The following is an 11,483-nucleotide window of genomic DNA, read 5'->3' on the forward strand; positions in this document are numbered from 1 at the left end:
TGTTCAACAGCCGCCTGAATATGAGCCAGCAGTGTGCCCAGGTGGCCAAGAAAGCCAACAGCATCCTGGCTTGTATCAAAAATACTGTGGCCAGCAGGACTAGGGAAGTGATTGTTCCCCTGTACTCGGCACTGGTGAGGCTGCACCTCGAATTCTGTGTTTAGTTTTGGGCCCCTCACTACAAGAGAGACATTGAGGTGCTGGAGCATGTCCAGAGTAGGGCAATGAAGGTGGTGAAGGGTCTACAGCAAAAGTCTTATGAGGAGCGGCTGAGGGAACTGGGGTTGTTTAGCCTGGAGAAAAGGAGGCTGAGGGGAGACCTTATTGCTCTCTACAACTACCTGAAAGGAGGTTGTAGAGAGGTGGGGGTCGGTCTCTTCTCCCAGGTAACAAGTGTTAGGACGAGAGGAAATGGCCTCAAGTTGTGCCAGGGGAGTTTTAGACTGGATATTAGGAAATTTTACTTCACTGAAAGGGTTATCAAGCATTGGAACAGGCTGCCCAGGGAAGTGGTTGAGTCACCATCCCTGGAAGTATTTAAAAGACGTTTGGATGAGGTGCTTAGGGACATGGTGTAGTGGTGGACTTGGCAGTGCTAGGTTTATGGTTGGATTCGATGATCTTAAAGGTCTTTTCCAACCTAAACGATTCTATGATTCTATGTTTATATAATGCAATGATTAAAAATGTGTGGTTTTCATGGCCCATTCTTTTGATGTTTTACGAATCAGCTCAGATCACAGACAGAGAAACACTGACTTACTGTTGTTCTTGATCCTTTGCCATAAAGTCAGTGCAGGATTCCCTGCACCCACCCCCCTTTTCCCCCAAGGTATATTTTTACAGCTATGTCCAAATTTAAATGTCACAAGGTATTTGGCTTTCATCCATGTTATCTTTGTGCTATCCCCTTTATAGTTAAGGGTGCCATCTAAAGCCAGATTGTCTTCCATCTTTTTATGTATTTATTTTGGCAGAAACTTATTAGTATACTCTGTCAGGACAAAACTTTTCACTATTTGATCACTCCTTATTTGCATTTTTAATAGTCCCCATTAAACAGACTCTGAACTAATTAGCCAAGCATCTGTAAGAGATAACTCGTGTTTCCTGTTTTCAGAACTAAGAAACTAATGGCTAAAGCTCTACTAGAACAATTAAGTAATAAGAAAAATACTGTGTTAAGATTGGCAATAGAGCAGCTGCCATAAATCACCACAACAATGAGTTGCAGCTCAAAATGTTTAAGTAGATAAAAAATTAACCTACACACTATTCCTGTGGTCTATAAAATAGAGATTTCTCAGATTAAAAAAAAAAAGAAGAGAAAGAAGTGTATGTAATGTATATGAAGTTATTCCAGTTTTGTTGGTTTGGGTTTTTTTTTTAGTCTTTAATGTGACAAAAACTGTCCTGAGGACAAATAAACCGAAATTCTGGCTACCAAATTTTCACTGTGTTTACATAACTTATAAATATATGGGTTAAATATCAGTGAAAAATGATTAAATGTAGACTTCTTCACCTAATCTTTTAAACTCTTGAAGTGCTTTGTTCCCTTTCATTTCAACAGACATTTGGTGCCTAAGTCACTTCAAAGTCACAGATCTTAGGACTGTGATTCAGTTGCCCAAACACTGATCTCTTGCTTTAGATATCATAAATTATCCCACCTCCATCTAGCTACTGCTGCAAAATGGATTAAAGGACATTAGACATCCATATTCAGGCAACTGATTTTTGCCCCAAGTTATTTCCATTCCTTTTCCGAACTTTATTTAGCATTCACTTTTAATTTTTCTGTCATCCATAATGACAGAAGTTGTCAAAAAAGTTGGGGTATTTTTAAGTATCACTGTCACTTTTTTCTTCAAGTATAGTATGTGATACATTAATTGGCCAGCACAGTCTTTTGCAAATGTATCCATTCTGAGACACTACCTCAGTAAGCCTATCATTAGAATGGAGAAATTCCATATAATGAATTGAGTGATTAATGATGGCAAGTAGCCAAATGGAAAGTCAAAGTAATTTTGTTGGGAGTTTTCAAATCAATTTTTTTTCACTGGCATTTCAAAATTCCTAAACAGTGAAAAATTAACAAAAATAAAACCAACGCTTTCTATTGAACTTCAAGGGATGGTCTAAATTCTCAATCAGTTTGGGAAAATGTTAGTGGTTGAAATAGGTTCTTCTGGATAGAAAGGTTTCCCTAGGAGTAATTTCCATAGGAGAATTAAGGTAACAAGCTAACACTGGCAAACATGAATGAAAAATGGCTTTCTTTGAAAGGCTTTGGAAAATAAATGATTTTTCATTTTTCAATCCTATCCCCTCCAAAGGGTTGTTGGTATTTTAATGTATTTGCTAATGTATTTTCTTACTATCTTTATGTCCTCCAAAATTCATTCCCACTACACAACGAGGTCACACATTTACTTTATAATATTAAAATTTAAGTCAAAGTCCATACTTTCTGTTTTCAGTTTTTAGAAAATAAATTGAAAAAAATCTTAAATAATATGTCCTCTGCAAAAATATGTAGAACAAAATAGTATTTTCTAAAAATCTATAACAACCTTTTATTTTTTATTTTTAAATTTTACTAACTGAATTATTGATTTACACAAGACATCTAAGATTAGATTTTTGTACAATGAGCATGGGAATGGTAAAATTTAGTTCCTGAAAAGCCATAATATCTTGCTTTACTTATGTCCATTACTATTCTGAATTTAGTTAACAGTACAATGAAACTAGTAATATGCTTAAAGCTAAGGAACTAAATAATGATATATTTATAAAAATAATGGAGCTACCTAATTACTTGATGCTAAGAACTTGTACAAGTGTTTTAAAAATGTGGTCCTATTATCTAGCTAAGTACCAGCAAGAGATATAACATCTTTAAATACCTTTTACTCTAGAAATAGTATCATCATATTAACTACATGCCTGTATTAACTTGCCATTACCTTAGGACTTATTTTGCACCTAAGTTTTCTTTAATTTGTTTTGTTTTTCTTCCTTGGTCTGTTTGTAAGTTTCTTCAAAAGAAGCAAGAATGAAAAATCCTTTAAAGAATTTGAGGTTTCAGGGTACACAATAACATAGCTAATCCCCTGATCTTCAGTAGTATTCCCTGCAGGATTCAACGCAGCTCTGTGCTACAGTAAAAAAAAGAGAGAATTGTTTTGTTTATTTGTTTGTTTGTAATTAAAAAATACTTTTGTTTCTGATCAAACTGTAAAACATTCTGCCCATTCTGAAAATCATATTGGAGAGATAATATACTTCAGTCCTGATTTATAACTCTCTGCTATGCCAGGACTGCACCCTTGCATATATGTTGTTTTTTATACCCACAACTTGCCTGTTGGTCTCTGTCTTAGTCTGGCCCTTATCTCTTCACACACTGTGCTCTTGATACACCTCTGTCCTGGCCTTCAGCATATAGTTATTCCGAGACTCTTTTTAGCCCTCAGCAGCAACCTGAAGCAAACTTCGCGTGCCTGCGCCAGCCACTGTGGCATTGAAATGAGCATAAATGGGGATGTACTAAAGTCATTCTGAAGAGTGGCTAGAGCCAGAATTTGAGCTAGGGTTTGGAGATGAAAGGCTGGTGAACTAGCACATTGTGCTTGCCCATTACACCGCCTGTTAGGAGACAATAACTTTCCCAAAACTTGCCTGATGCAGCCAAAAAAACAATGACACAGAAGCAGTCGTGTTTGTTTCTTATCAGCAGGGATCCTATTGCTGCAAGCTCCACAGTGTTTTGGACTCTAGCTCTACTCATTAAACCATTCCTCTTGCTCCACTCGCCAAGCAGCTTACAGAAGGCAATTAACTATTGCATAGGCATTTGACTGTAAACAATTATGGAACTCAATGTCCTGTAGCTTGGAGTGGGGAAAAAAGCCTCCTACACTGGCTGAGCTGATAATCAGTGACTTTAACAGTGGAAAACTCTGGCTCTGAAAGATGAATGAAGCTGTTTGAACAATTACCCCATCACCATATTCCACCACAAACTGTCTTCAATTGGGAGATTATTTCTTTTACAGCGTCTGGCAGTCGATGAGATCCAAATGCCAGAAAAGAACTGGCACAGACTTTTCACTGTTCAGCTTGACCACTGCAGTCTAAGCAAATGCAAAAAAGCATGTCGTGCTGTGTGCTTTTTTGAAGCTGACAATGAGAACTGAACCACGGTGGGAGGCAAGCGAATGAGCGATGTGGCATTATTCAGATAGCCCATGTGCTTGAATTGTATGACACTGTATCAAAGATGGGATCCAGGCAGTTAAGCTTTGGGCAACATGGAAGCTTCATAGCAAGAAACAGAAGTCTCAAAAAGCAGACCAGCAATCTGCGGAGTTTTGATAACAGGACAAAGTTTATGCTGATAGCTTTGTGGAGGAAAGTGATGATGCATCATTTGATGCAAGATATTCAAGCAAAACTTAAAAATGTCTCCATTAAATGTCATGGTGCCTTTGGAGCCCGCATCAGAGGTTTCTTTGCTGCGACAAGAAGTGATCTCCTGGGTCAGACCAGCTGCATTATTTAGTTTCTTTCAAAAACCTAACATTGTTTATAGTTACCAGATATGAATTTGTATAGGTATTGCTTACTGCATTTCAAAATGTTATTCTTATCACTTGGCCACAAATACCCATCTTTCACTCAAACTAAGTGATCAAGTGTAATCTCTGGGGAGAAAAGGAAGCTCTGTCATCATCTTAGTGGTGAAAAATCTTGTGTTGCTTTTACTTAGAATTCATAAATCAAGCATTGGTACTGGGTAGATGGTGTTATTCCTTCCTTCCTTCCTTCAGATGAATAAAGGAATCTAGAGATGGTATCTCAGACTTTCATGTAGGTCCAGATTTACCTTTAATCACCTAAATTTCCATGGCTTATATAGTAATCTAAATTCTTTCAGTGAAGAAATGCTTCCACAGGGTGATCCATCTCATCCTAAGATAGGTATGTACCTAAAATAGAATGAATCACCTTTTCATCATTTATTCTCATCATCTATAAAGGAATCTAAAAATAAATAAATAAATAAAGAGGCTATATGCCTAAAGCTGGGGGAGGCAAATATCCTCCATAGTGAACAGTACAAAGTCCAGTGAGATCATTGAATAAATAAACATTAACATCGGGGACCTGTGGATTGGCAGAAAGTTAAGCCAATGCCAGTGCCTGAACAGAAGCTCAGGATGAGATATCGGCTCCTGATGAGATCTGAGTGCCTCAGCAGTCTGCCATTTACTTCAGCAAGGGTAGATTTTCATGCAGATCTGTCATCTTCCAGACTAAATCTGTTAAAAGCTAGACAGATACACACACCAAGTCACCAAGACTAGAGAAGGAGCTCTCCTTGGGGTCACAATGTGGGGTCATCTGGGAGCAGGGGGCAGGAACCTGCACAGGGAGGAAATCTGGGCAGGAGCAGGACATGATGTGGGGAACAGAGGGTGAGCCACGAAGGCAGTGGCCCAAGATGTGTGGCGAGGCACTCTGACCTCCAATACCTAGCAATGGCCTTCTCTAGCCTCTCTTGACTCCTGCCCCACACACTACTGGGTGCCTGTGTCACACATTTCTGTGCCTGTTGTGAAACATGTCCGTTCAATGCGCCCTTCCTCTCCAGAGCCACCAAGTGTCTTTCTCACAGCTCCAGCTCTGCCTGTCACCCAGCAAGGTAGGGACAAAGCAATTTCTTTTGGGAAAAATCCCTCAAAAGGACTTTCCCAGGCCCCTGAAAGGTGGTTGTGCCACTTTCTTTCCCCCCTCCAGTGTGCGTGCTGTGTCACCAGGCAGATCATGACCCAGATATTTATGGGCAGAAAAGACAGGAGGACTGTCTCTGTACCCATAAGAATTGCCTGGTGGGTTTCCCTGTGGCTGCCTCCAGCTTTACCCTGGAACCCAGCCCAGCAGCCTGGGCTCTCCAGCCCCAGCCTGGCAGGGTCAGGGTGTAGGGCTACACTGGATCCTGTGGGAAATCACATCCCAAGAGTTCCATGGCTGTCAACTACTTCTCCAAGCACCACCAGAACATCCCCTGAAATTCCTCTCTTGAGCTATGCTTTAGCTCTTCTTGTCTACCCCAGCCCAGTATCTGCTCAGCTGTGCCAGGCTGGCCAGTTCTGCAGGAGCTGCAGATGAAAAACATGCAAATAGTCAGTATAAACTGTTTCTGCAGATACGGAAATGGTCTCATAGGACAGTCTTCCGTACATAGTTAAGATAGTTAGGAGAAATATACATAGTATGAGAAGTGACAGATCTTGCATGGGCTGGAGTGGTCACATAGCAGCACAGGTCAACTCGATATGGGAATTTATCTTAAGTCTTATATATTAGTAATAAAATGGTGACAATTATATTGCTTTAACAGCTTATTTAAAGGCTAGTTTACAATTTTTTTTTTTCTGGTCAGTCTGTAATTTCTGAAGGCATGCACCACCTGCTAAGAATTGTTTTAAAAGTCCTAGCCATTTCAGAACCTGCTTTGCCTTTTAGAGCAATGGTCCAGGTACACTTGCATAATGTCTATTGCTTTTAAGATGAACTTAACATCATTGTGTGTTTGGAAAACACAGCATCAGCCTTGGCCATCTCCTAGGACAGGTATGTCGCTTTCAGACATGTTCCAGCATGTTCATACCTCCCCTGCCAAATGACACCGTCCCACACCTCTGTGAACTTCTCCCAACCCCAAACATATCAGGGTTTGTTTAGGAGACTTGCAAAATGGTGGGCCCCAAACCTGCCTTTTACTTTTGATTAATTACTTTCTATTCACATTTAAACTTTAATTATTAATTTCACTACCTTTTATTAAAGAATGTGTTATACATTATATCATTACACTTTTATTGATATATATATTTGTTACGTATCTTTATATTTACACATATATGTTATATGTATACAAATATAGATTAACATATATGAAGTGTATCTATGTATAAATAAATGACACATGTGTTTATGCATATTTGTGCACACACACACATATCTATATGTGTAAAAAGTATATATTTTTTTATAGGAGTACTTTCTGGTCCAAAGGAAATGGGCAGCCAATCAAATGGTGCTCTGAGATAATGTGGGTATGGCATTTTCAAGAAATGGCAATCAGCCAACCACAGCACATTATGAAAACACATGGGGGTGTGATGTCAAAAAATAGCAGCCTCTGTGTATGTAGTGGACAGGAGCTTCCTGCTCTGATGCACTTCCAGGGAAATGGAAAGGAGCGCCCTGTCCTGCCAGCCAATCACAAGGCAGTATGAAAACATGTCGCTCATGACCTTATAAAAAATGGTGGCTCCCTGCCATAAAACAGCAGCTGAAACAAAATGGTGGAAAGAGGTGGAGTACACAGACCATGTGACTGGAGGGTTGGGGGACACTTCTGGGGTAAGTGGGATAAGTGGCTGCTGGAAGGGGCAGCGCTTCTGCCCAGCATTGGGGACTGGGTACCTGTTACTACCTGTCTTGAATTAATATTGTTCTCATAGGGCTGAAGTGCTTATGAGAGCTACCACCAAAACCAGGAGAGGTCTGATACATTTAGAGACCGACCCTGAAGGCTATGAAGAGGGAAAGTAGAGATTACAGGAAAATAAGGCTTGTTTTTTGATGAGAGATCTGCCAGGCAATGGAGACAACGACACTAAAATGAACTAGATAAGAGGAGGAAATAGTAACATTCTTTAGGGGGACTAAGTCCTTGGTGAAGATTTATTAGGATTTTCTGAAATCAGTAACAAGGGAAAGACTGGCATTTATGGATGATGAGAGAAAACTGTTGTGAAGAGGGAAAGCCATCCTTTTTGAGAAGTTGTTAGGAAAATACCATTCTAATGTGCTTAGTTCTGGATGATTGTGGCTTGTTCATGGACTGAGGGGAGGCTGAAGAAAAAAATGTGATGCACTGAAAGTCTAATGGAGCAATAATAAAAGCAGGAAGAAACATCCTGTCTTCATTAATCCTTTATTAAGGTTTACCTAGTACACCTGATAACATTAAGTAGCTGCCAATAAGATGTGAATTAGCATCCACATCACTGGAAACCATAGTATCTCCTTCAAGTGCTCTCTGTTCAAAATGGAAGAAGCAGCATGCTTATCATTTTCAGAAAGCTGTAAATCTGTGAAAGCAGCTGCATAAGGCAGGCCTGGTACTTGGAGGTAATTCCTGGTTTGGATCACTGTGAATCCTTAGTCACTAGCTCCTAATTGATTTAGCCCTGCAATCATGTTGTGAAATGGGAAGATATCATCATTAAAATATTGAAGCTTAGAGAGATACCATGTAAGTCTACGTGGATATATAAAATTGAATCTACGGTTGCTTCCAAAAGATTGAAGCCACATGAACTACTCTTCCCAGTCCTGTAGTCAGGGCTTACCTTTTTCCAACCAATTTACAATCAGACCAATCTTACATGCGTTGTGGCTCTTATTTGTGAAGTGGAACATTTCTGGAAATTACTCAATAGGTTTTTTTAAAAATTATTTTTATTAGCTTTTTTAGACAGACAAATTGGAAAGCAGAGAAGGGATATAGGAAGGAAAGAAACTAGGAGTAGAAAAATGTGTCATCCTTGATGAAGGGTGCTCTGCTTTCAAAGATTACTGTGAATATGAAGGTTACAAGCACAGTTCAGACAGGGAAGAACTAGGAGAAATATAGGAATAGGACCAGCATAGTTAGAAGTGAAGCAGAGTTTCCAAGATCATCACGGATGGCTCCTGAAGATAAAGTTGAACATATAGTTTAGATGTTCAGGAGGAATGATTTTAGTACCACATTAAGGTTAGCTTTAATTCCTGGTGTAAAATTAAGCAAAGGACTTTATCAAGTTCATATAACAATTTCTTGAAATAAAATCCTTGCTCAGATCCTGATCTGGAAGAAAATGGCATAGAACAGAATTACACTGACCTCAGTCAGCTGCATTTCTGTCCCAAGATCAGAAAATCAAAGTTACATTTACTGGATGGAAAATTCTGTCTTGAGAAGCTGTGATCTTGTAAAAGACTTGAAGAAGAAAATGAGAATCAGTGGTAGCTCATCAGCAGAATATGGGATCCAATAAGATGTTATGTTGCAGAGGACCAATGTAATCCTTAAACACATAAATGAAAATATATCAAATAGGAGAAAGGAATCTTTTTATTAGTTTGTACTTGGCATTGGTATGACCATTATAGGAAATTTGTCCAGTCTTGGTACCTGCAGCTGAGAAAAGATATTGAAAAAGATTGGAAAGGGTTCAGAAAAGTTCCATAGGAATTATTACAGGTTTGAAAACACTGTACAGTGAAGTACTCCATGCTCTATTTAATTTTTCGAAAGGAAGATAAAGGCGTAACTAGACATGGTCTATAAATATCCACTGAAGGAATAAAAATGCGATAATAGAAGTTTTTCAGTCTTAGAGGGAAAAACTTGAAAAGATCCAGTGGTCAGGAATTGAAACTTGGCAAACTGGTTCTGCAAAGAAATATCCATCTTTAGCAAAAATGATAGAAAACAGTAGAATGACTGGTCAAGAACTATAGCAGGTTTTTCATCATCTGGCACTTTCAAATAAGGAAATAAAGTTTTTGTTTGTTTATAGAATGTACTGTACAAGCATAGATCCTAGAATTAAAACTGGAATTTCTTCATGGAAGTCATTTCTTTATCTGAAGTGCAGTTAAAAGTTCAAATACAATTAATTTATTTTAATCAACTGGAAATTGGGCATTTTGTCTAAGATGGTTATGTAAAAAGAGTTTTCTGCATATTCAGTAGAGAAAGACTAACACCTTCACATGGCTATTCACTCCACTTTCCTTAGACATGGATCTTAGGTGGGATGAATCATCCTCTGAATGTACCTGTTTCCGTTGATTGTACAGGGAGGTTAAGGGTAAGATTTGTCTGAACAAACATGGATATCTACAGTTAGTCTTACCCTTAGTCCATCTTGTAGTCAAAATCAGAAATTGGTATTTCTAGGGCATAACTCAGCTCATCCTAAGGTGAACATCTAAGTAGGGCCAAGGAATCATTCCCTAAAAATGCCCATTTATTGTACTGGATTGAAAGTGCTATTATCCCATTTGCAGATGTTGTAGTCTTTTGAAGCTGTATGAGATGAATCCCATCCTAAATTAACACAATGATTTCTCATGGCCTTTAGTCTAACAGGAAATTCTATGAATAATTAAGCATTCAGATATCACAATGATAGTCAATTTTACAATATCTGTGAAGATTCCTAGCTGGAACTGAAAGAAAAAGAGTTGGTCTCTCTGCCTCATTTAAATTTTGCTGAGTAACTGACATTTTCCTACAGCAGTTCTGTTTTGTCATTGAGTGGAGCTTTATTTTGAAGGACCAGGTCATGACTTTGGGTTATATTACTTTATAGTAGGCAATCTCAGTTCTACCCAGAATGCTTTATTTATCTGAGGTCAGACTCGTAGACACCTCATTAGCATCTTCTTAATTCAAAGATGCAAAAATGCCTTAGGTAAGGTGAGACTCGGCATGGGTGAAAGGTGGGAAATCAGGAAACTTAATAAAGATTTAGCAATCACGTTACTGTCTCACGCCTTGCATTCTATTACCCTAACAGCTGCCTTTGGTACCATAAATTATATACCTATTTTGACTAAAAGGAACCACACGATGAGTTGTGAAGCTTATAAAAATCTAGTCAACATTAGAGGAAGTGTCTGAATGATAGACAGAGAGACAAAGTATAATCTCCGTGATTCCCTGATGAAACATACACTGAGGCTTAACCTAATCCCTGAAGGAATGACGGCAAAAATAAGGTGAAAGACCAATTAGCCTTCTCCCATACTAATCCTGATTAGAGCAGCTTATTCTTTTTTATACTTGTAGAGACATTTCTAGCACCGTGGAAAATCAGAAGTGTACTGGCCATACCTTTTCTTCAGAATAATTTCACTGTGACAGCGTATCAGTCCTAGCTACCTACAGGTTTGTCACATGCTAGAGTTGAAAGATTTCTGATCCCACTGTAAGATTTGGTAGTGGTTAGTCAAGAAGATAAACCAGGCATGAAAATTAACCCTGGATAGAACAATCTTAAGTTGATTCTATTCAAATTAAATGAAAGGATGAAAGTAGGTCCGTAACTAAGGTTTTCAGTGATAAATGACAAAAGGGTGGAAGAGATCCAGAACATGAATATAAAGAAGGCCTGTATATTTTCCTTTTCCAACATAGGAAAAATACTGAAAAGTTTTATCTCAAGTGAAAGTTAAACTTGAATAAAATGTTGCTAGACTATACTGAATGAAAAAGGATAATAGAAAAATCAGTAAGGAAAGAAGAACCGCTAATAAGCAATAGAAGCCAAAAAAACTTATATCAAAATTGTGTTGGACATCGAAAGGCTAATAAAAGAAGTATTCCTGAAGTTGTTCAAGAC

The sequence above is a fragment of the Ciconia boyciana genome, chromosome 4, assembly GCF_034638445.1.
Source record: "Ciconia boyciana chromosome 4, ASM3463844v1, whole genome shotgun sequence".
Classification (NCBI taxonomy): domain Eukaryota; kingdom Metazoa; phylum Chordata; class Aves; order Ciconiiformes; family Ciconiidae; genus Ciconia; species Ciconia boyciana.